Source organism: Lycorma delicatula, chromosome 2, assembly GCF_047948215.1.
Source record: "Lycorma delicatula isolate Av1 chromosome 2, ASM4794821v1, whole genome shotgun sequence".
NCBI lineage: Eukaryota > Metazoa > Arthropoda > Insecta > Hemiptera > Fulgoridae > Lycorma > Lycorma delicatula.
Genome location: NC_134456.1, coordinates 110107971 through 110117581, shown reverse-complemented (window position 1 = coordinate 110117581; position 9611 = coordinate 110107971). Strand labels below are relative to the sequence as shown.

Below are 9611 nucleotides of genomic sequence, written 5' to 3'. Positions count from 1 at the left end.
TTTTAATGAATTTTAGTACAGAAAAAATGTTATCTATTAACAAGAGATAGGGAAGTAAAATAAAATTACTTTGAATTTTTATTGATATTGTAAAGTAATTAAGCATCATAATAATCGGCAAAGAAAGAATAACTACTTTTTTTTAAATATGGAATTAGGACACAATAAAACGTTAACGGTTTCTTTGAAAATAATACGTTATAAAATCGTTTTACTCAGTTTTCGAATCAATTTTTTGTTTTGTAAAATGACTATTTTGTTTTACAACATATTTTCAAATAAACCACTGTTAAGGTTATATTGAAATGGTAAATTCGAGAAATTATCTTTACATGCTTGAAAGGGATTAGTTTGTATCAGTTACTGAAAAAAAATTTACTTGCTGTTAACGTTTTCAGAAAGCCATGTTTTTAGTTAGGATGGGATGAAAAATCAGTGGAAGTCATTACTATCCGTTGATCATAAATTCTGTATTTTGTTATAATTGTATAATAAAAAATCATAATAATTTCATAAACTGCCATATTTTTTTTATGAACTGAGTTTTGTAAACGCTTTCTGTGATTTTTAGGGGTTTCGTTCGCTAACTCCTTTTCCCTACATAAGTTTTATTTACCACTTGCAATAAACTCGTCTTGGAACATTAAATACATTATTCTGAATATGATTGTCACTACTATGAAATTGTCTAGCCGTTCCATCTAGGTTTGTTGACGTCACGTGTTCGCCCCTTCACCACTTCTTCATAATTAGAGACCAGTCAAGGGAAACAACAGTTGCCGTCCCTCGTAACCTCTTAGTGTGATGCAGTGCTTACGGTTACAGAGGCAACAAAGATATGAATTTATTTACTTGTAATTGCGCGATTTATTAATGAAATACATCGTTTTTACGTTTATGAATTCTGACAAATTTCAGAGAAATAGAAGCATTCTAGATGCTTTTACCGAGAAAGGAAATTAGGAATTAAAAATGAAAGGAAAAAATAAGCGTCGGCATTGAAACGTTTTATTTCTACCAGGTACCTCCTCGGAAAAATCGGCAGATGTGGGAAGACAAACACTTGGAAATATAAGTAGAACTTTTTATGCCATTATGTATTTTAACACAAGTAAGTAAAGTTATCCGTTTTTTGTACTAAAAATTTGTAATAAATAAATGACTTGTTTATTCTTATTGTTGTAAGCATCGGCGTAACTAGGATGAAAGTCTAGGGGGCCAGGCCTTCCGGGGGTATTGTATACCCCAATAAAGGAGTTCCCGAAAGTTTTGAAATTTTAATACCTTAAAATCGCATTTTACAGATTGTTTTTGCCAAATAAAAGTGTACGGGCCTATTTAAAAACTAACGAAAAATGTATTAAAAAAATTAAAATTTCAGCCTCCTAGTAAGTAACTTGTTCATGATCATACAAAAGATTCTTACACATCTGGTCTAATATTCTATTATTTTATTCTAATAAATAAGTTAAAAAGGGATAACATATATGTCAACATTTAAAACCACACCGATATTGACGTACTGAAAAGTAAAAAGCATAACAAGCTAGCAGCCTCTTAACTAATTAGTTAATAAAAAAATATCTCATTGTATTCAATATGAAAAAGGATATGGATCTATTAAAAGCATTATGGGAAGAAACCAACATTTATTAAAATCTCGTCGTTGTGTCGCCTGCTGCCCACAGCTTGTTTTGTATTTTTACAGATTCTATATTTAGAATTACGTTTTGGAATGAAAACCATTATAATATACCAAACCTCTCATTAACTCTTATTTAAATTTAAAAGTTTTTACAGTTACAGTAATAGTGGATACATAAAAACTAACTGTTGCGTACGGCGTCTTGATCAAAATGTTGCGAACCAGCTCGAATGACCACAATGTTGAGTATGGTGTCTTGATCACAAATTGTACGTTTGTTCCTGAGTGTGTTGACCACTGAAATATAGAAATACTGGAATGGGCACTGCCTATGTCCAACGTGAGCGGAAAACGAACGTGAGACAGATAGATTTAAGGTGTAGTTGTCATTATCGCGCATTGTACCTAACGTACCGTCCCTTCAAAAAGTGATTCCATTAAAAAACTAATTGTATTCACAATTTTAATAATTTTTATTTTTACAGTGAATGAAACATTTACTATCATAGAAACATGATTATGTGTATGTAAATACAGCACTTACTCATTGACTCTTTGTTTGTTTGTTTATGTTATAAAATAATCGTATTAAAAATATCCGTCAATAATTTTTATAAAATTTACTCTTAAATCACTATTTATTGGTTGCTTATTTAGAAGTTAATATTAAGTGATAAAATCTCATAATTCTATTTTATTAATAGAAAAATTGCAATGCTTATGAATATTAAATAAATGCTGAGTTAATCATTGTATCATATAAATGTTTTTATAAAACTTTGCAATAACTTGAATTATGAAAGATAACTTGTGTTTTGTGATGAAAGAGATCGTCACAAACTTTTTGAACGGACTGAGGACAAAGAGAGGTATACCTCTAAATCAGCTATCTTTGTTGGCACGGATTTCTAACGCTAATGCCCATTCCAGTATTTCTATATTTCAGTGGTGTCGACACGGGGAACTATTTTTGTTGATGGCGTTAGTTACTTCTCTTCGTCGATGTGATTTGGTAGCGTGTTTTTGCAGAACTGTCTGATTTTGTGTCTTTTGGTAATGACAACGATTATGTTACGTAGAGACGGAGGTAGTACATACTTCTCAATAAGGATGTCGTGGTGAAAAAAATACAAAATATGTAGCGGTATTCGGAGATGGTGACGAACGTGATTTTTAACGGTAATTTGTTGGTTATGCAAGGATGAAGGGAGTGTTTGGCAGATGTGGGTTTTTATCTCTCTACTTTTATTATAATATATGTTTCTTAATCGCTTGTAATATCAACATCTCTTAGTTTCTTCTGTGGTGTTCGATGGTGTATACTAGTATTATCTCAACTGATACGACATAGGTACATTGTGTTGTGTATTTGTAAAATTATCACATTTAAGTGTGAATTTGGTTAATACTGAAGTAACACTATTGGAACTAACATAGGATTTTCAGCATTATATACCAAATCTTATCTACACTTATTAATCGCAGGTGACTGACTTCGATTGCTGATGCCGAAGATCATAAAGAAGAAAATAAATCTTCCTTCTGTGAAGAAGACAAATCTACTGGTCCGAAAGAACCTTTAGCTGTGAAGGTAGATTACAGAAAATTTATTTATGTTGTCACTTATGATGTTTATGTCTGCTGCACAATCTTTCCCTCACAAACTACAAAGACCTTCAAGAAATTCCGTAGTGAATACCAAAGGATTTTAGCTAAATTTTGTTCTTGGGGGAGTATGACATTTTTTTAATATCACTTATTGGGCTTTTTCTAGTAAATGTCATACACTGTGCTTATGTTTTCTATTTTGTAATTCACTTTTAAGTAAAAAAAAATGTGTATCAGTGATTGGGATAGGTATTCATGGTCTGGCGCTACCACCTCAAAACGGTTTAGTTAGAAGTGATTAAGATAAAATGTGATATTCGTGATCAGCAGTTCAAAAACCATGAAAAATTGTTTCAGTAAAGTATGGTTGATAAATTAAAAAAAAGTTTTTGTACCACCATTTTTATTTTAAATTATTATTATTTTTATTTTTAATTTACCCTAGTAGTTCTGATATAACTTTTTTTAGTATACCAAATTTCAAACATTTGGATATTTGAAAAATGTTACGTCACAGAACAGAATATAACCTTGGATCTCTGGATATTTTAAGATTTTGAAATTTAATTGTAATAAGATTTTAACATAAACACTATTTAATTGATGATACCTTCTTACTTTTTCAGTTTAATCAAAGACGGGTAATGAAATAATTTTCATTTTTCTTGATAAGAATAAAAAACAAGACATCGATATATTTTCATATTTTGACAATTTCATTAACACATGTTCATTTTAAATTATGAGAAATGCTTTCATTTCCAATTTCATCAAAACCGACTGGTCAATGCAAATATTAAATTGAATATTTTCTCGTACAGAATCGAACTTCCTACCAGGGAATTGAACTATAGTTTTCTAAATGTTTAACGCAGTTTACATTTTGTAAAAGTAATATTCGAAAATTCCTTTGAACCTGAAAAAATTATTCTCTTACATGACGACTGAATTATATATAGCAAAAGTTTTTTTTTTCTTCAGAATTCTCAAGAGGAACTAGATGTCGCACAACCCTGGAAAACGGCCAGTCCACATAACTGATATTGTTCCGACAAATTCTTGTCCGAAGCAGATTTCCAGTGTAAACTTCCCTTAAATACAGACCATCGCAGATTTAGTGCCGTTCATTATCGCAGGCGCCTGATCAACTGTGAAGTAGTCGCAGTAGAACGCAGATGACTAATTTACTCTATATCGAAAAATGCTATTTTCTGCTTCTGCTGCCGCCTTTTTGGCAATAATAGAACAACTTTATCTTTAGAATCTGGTAACTGTGATAGAAGACACATGTCTGAGATATTGTCTAAACATGAAAAGTCCTCTGGACACATATCATTTCAGTCTGGGATTGAGTGCAGTAAGCGGCAGCAGATGGACAAAACAGTTGATCACGAAAACAGAAGAATCATAGACAGTGAAACTGAACTATGGAAAAAAGTATTTCAGCGCATAATGGTTACGATAGAATTTGTCCTCACAAAATCTAACATTTCGTGGTAAAACGGACAAACTTTATGCAAGAGACAATGGTAACTTTTTAAAATGCTAGAGTTTGTTGGGAAGTTTTTCGTGATCAACGCTGAACATTTATGGCAGATATCATCAAAAGAAATGTGTTTTCATAATACTGGGAAAAACATTCAAAATGAAATAATTGGACTGCTTGGTTTAAGAATCAAACAATACATTCTACAAGAGGTGCAAGAATGGGCGTATTATTCCATCATTTTGGATTGTATCTCTGACGTCAGCCACACAGAACAGCTATCTTTGATTGTCTGGTATGTCGCTTGCCAACCAGGAAACCATTTCTTGGGTTTTTTACATTGGAATGTTGAACTGAGGAGGCTCTTACTGAAACGCTTTTAAAACAATTACGAGGGACGATCAGAAAGTAAGTTACACCGCCTCTATGAAACAAAACATATAATACAATTTTTTTTTTTATTGAACATAAAACTATAATTTTATCTATTTTTCGACATAATCACAAAGTTTTTCCAAACACATTTTATACCTTCTGACAAGTTTTTAAATTCCACTCTCATAAAAATTTCTTCAACCATTTAAGGACCGCTTCCTTAAGTTCATCATAATTAGCGAAACGCTCCCCTCCCAGGTCTCGCTTGAGAGGACTAAACAGGTGATAAGTCGTAGGGTGCTAGGTCACGGCTGTCAGGCGGAGGAGACCACACTTACCACTTGAATTTTTGCAGTAACTCCTTACTCACGTGAGGCTGAATGAGGAGTAGCGTTGTCGTGAAGAAAAACGACTCCATCGCTCAATCTTTTGGGTTTTCGATCTTTAACTCTTTGATCAGTATACACATCATACGATGTGCCTGAGAAACAGTGACACATTCAGTACGCGCATCAAAATTATGTAAAAAGTTTGGTTAATTAAAGGGGTTATTTTAAAAAATTGTTTCAAAATCTTATTTTTTCATACAACCAGTTAATAAAAAATCATTTTTGATTTTTAAAAAAACTCACTATTAGGGGCACAATAATCACAGAATAACTCACTGATCAAAGGGTTAATGGCTTTACGCAATTTTTTTAGTCTCGCATTAGATTCGGCATTGATTGTTGCTCCTCGGGGCGTAAATTCAATGTAAACAACTCCCTCAGAATCGAAAAAGACTGTCAGCATAACCTTTCGAACATGTGAGGATGTTTTCACTTTTTTTGGCTGCGGTGAATTTTTATGTCTCCATTCATGTGATACTCGTTTAGTCTCAGGAGTGTAATGAAGCACCCAGCCTCATCCCCTGTGGTGATTTGTTTCAAAAACTGTGGACCAGTCCTTGAATAACGTTGAAGAAAAGAAAGAGGAAACGCAAAACGTTGATGTTTGTGATTGTCGGTCAACATATATGGCATCCATCGTGTACACACCTTACGCTAATCAAGCTGATAGTGAATAATCGTAAACACACTACCATAATTGATGTTAAGTTCACTTGCAATCTCTCTGATTTTAATGAGCCGGTTACTCAATATTATTTCATTAACGCGTTGCGCGTTACCATCGTGTTTGCAGTTGAAGGACGCTCAGCACGTAGTTCATTACTCACATTTGTTCTTCAGTTTCTGAACTTTTGGCACCATTTTGTGATCATCAGGCGTCACATTGCATTCTCACCGCATACCTCAACAATTTGGCGATGAATTTCACAAAAATTGTAATTTTTTGCCAACAAAAATCGAACGCACCTCTATGCTGGACGAAACCTCTAGAGGACACCTATAATACAACGATACTACAAACGTACTGAATTGTTGCTAGGGAAGCGTTTAGACAACGTAAACTGCTGCCACCACAAGACATTTATATATCCCTTGTAGTTCAAGAACATGGCAAGGGTGGATCTTACCTTTTGATCCACACCTTTCGTATAATGTTTAAATCTGCCTTTGCGTAACACGCGCGGGCAAGGCTACGATAATAGAGCCAGTATGAAGGGGAAATATGCTGTAGTACAAAATAGAATCCTCAAGCGTTTTTTGTACCGTGCAGTGCTCACACTCATAACCTGGTTGTGAACAACGCAACTCTTTCTTGTACTGAAGCTGTAAATTACTTCAGTACAGTACATATAACAACTATATTATTTTATTTCCGTTTTGAATCATGTGACCATTGACAGTGATGTTATGGATTCTGTAGATAGAAATAAATTTTTGTAACATAAAAGCTAGATGGATGTGTAAATTTAGTATTATTTTAAAATCAATTGTGTAATTTTAAGTGCAGTTACAAAAGAAAGTTTAAAATCTTTTGACTTTAACGTTTGTACAAATATACATATTTTTTTTAATCTTAAGTGTTTTTTTTTTTATTCCCAAGTATTTTCTACAGAATAATAAAATTTAATTTTGTATATTCTTATTAAAAAAAAAAAAACAAAAGCATTTCATTACATGAAAACATTTTGTTTGGGTGGGGATGGTATGAAAAACTTCTTTGTTAATTCCTCAGTAAATCGTTTTCTCTGTAAAGTCAATCTTTACAGGAATTTAGTACAAGTGCTTATAGACTATTCCAAACATTTTCAGCCTGCCGGTTAAAAAAAAATATAGATGAAAAATTATAAATTGCTTTTGGTAAAAACTTAACAACAATCCTGCAATTTATTCTGTACATAATAATAATTATCTACACACAATTATCGGGCTATTAAAATTGCTGCAATAGCAATCTCTTCAAAGGCGTTTCACAAATTCAGTTACAGTTATTACGAGTAGTTGTCTGAATTTATTCTGATATTGAATGACATGATTGTAAAGGTGGTTTTTTTAAAAAAAAAAACAATGTCTTTACAATCTCTATTTCATTTATCAAAATTAAACTCCTGATTAACATATTTAATTCAAGATAATGTAATCTGCGATATAGCAATCATCTTGTAATGTTGCAGATGGTGTCATATTACAATTTTTTCTTATTTACAGAGGTAATTTGCAACATTCTATTTTAACTCTACATTCTGTTTACAGCCAAACTGTTTTCCAACTATGAAATTTTGCAGTACAGCTCTTTCTATTTTCTGTAATAACTTTTTATAGAATTTTCCATTTCAAAATGGTACTTTTTAGAAAGCAAAAGAAAAGTCTCATTCACCATAAAGCCAAAACTGTTTAATATGACCTAATCTTGAGGTCACACACTATATGCAGTCTAAAGATAAATACAACTGTTTTACACTTTACTTAATCTTTAAGCTTAACATTTCTACATACTGAATGTAAAGGACACAATCTCAATTTTTGTCAAAAATGGGTTTATGAGTGTGAATCATAGTATTTTTTGCTCTCTTTCTGGTGGTATACAGCACTATCTCCAGTTGTGAATAATAAATGAGATCGCTGCTTTTAAAATGACTACAAGTACAAATTTTGAGGTAAACAACATCAAGAGCAGATATTGTATGTGGTGTTTCATTTTAATCACCCAAGGCAATTTTCTTGTAAACTACCTACAATAAAAAAAAATTACCTAAACAAAAGTTACTCAGATTGGAGGAGGGACACCTCATGGTGACCTTGGACACCCCAAATGATTTTTTTCAAATGGAATGACTAATTTTTGGACCCCACCAACGAAAAAGGCACAACATTTTACATTGGAATATGTAATCACACACATGACCTTGGACCTTTTTGAAGGTCATAAGGCTAACCATCAGAGATAGTGTTATAAGAGTTACATGTTTTTGAAGGTCACACAATATTCCTGAAATATTTATATTCCAGTCCATTTACTCTCAAACTACGGGAAAGACAATAAAAATTACTTTACACTGTCTTTGGGTGGTTAGTTGCATGACCTTAAAAAAAGGTCCTATGCAATAGGTGACTACATATCCCAATGTAAAATTTTCCACTCTTATCGGTGAGGTCAAAAATAAGTCCATTCCATTTGAAAAAATTAGGTTAACCTTGATATAAAGGTCAAGTCCAAGGTCACCATGAGGTGTCCCTCCAATGTAAGTAAATTTTGTTTAGATCATTTTTTTTGTTATACGTAGTTTACAATTAATCAACTGGGGCAATTAAAATGAACACTTTGTATACCTCTTATAACAATTCTATCACCTGGAGGTAAAAGACACCATTTGAAGCATTTTGAAGTTCTGAAATTTGCTTTTTCTAACTTCCTTTGCTAATAATAACCTTTTCTACTGAAATACCTTATGAAGAAATTAAGCCTCCATGTATGTGTAAAATTACATGTTACCAAACAATGGAATGAAACTTCTAAGGCTTACTAGTATTCAAGAAAGGATCATGATTTATAAAGACAGTTCATTGCATCCTGTATTGAAGTAAAATCAAAAAAAAAGATTTAGAGGTACGGGTGGTACATAGCCAAAATAAAATTCTATTCCTTATAGTTTAAACATAAATGCTGTAAAAATAAGTGCATGTAAAGTAGTTGACACAATTAAAAAACCAAGAATCTGGAAGGATCATAGAAATAGACAAAAGAGAATGGCATACATTAAAAAACAAGTGATGTCTGTTCACTTTTCAATTTCACAATTATATTTTAAAGGAATATACAATGAGCCTGACAATACTGAATTTCATTTTTACATTCACAACAAATTCATCTGCTGTACTATTTTACCTCATGTTTAATGTCTGCTTCTTTCTTATAACAATATTGATATTTAAGAATCTACTTGTACATCACAAACCAGTAAAAAATTTTATTTTTACTATCTGAATCTTTGTGTTTTCAGCTTATTTTAGACTCATTCTTTTTATGATCAATACATCTACCTCATACTTCAAAGCATAATCAATGATATTGGATTAATAGTATTTTTTTTATGTGTATCAGAACCTTATT

General features: G+C 32.1%; 1 long non-coding RNA gene across 1 annotated transcript; it reads left to right on the top strand.

Annotated features, from left to right (window-relative positions):
- Positions 1 to 812: 812 nt before the first annotated feature.
- LOC142319111 (uncharacterized) lies at positions 813 to 7075 on the top strand. Its single transcript, XR_012755107.1, has 2 exons — positions 813 to 1111; positions 3880 to 7075. It is a non-coding gene; the product is annotated as an uncharacterized LOC142319111 (long non-coding RNA).
- Positions 7076 to 9611: the final 2536 nt, after the last annotated feature.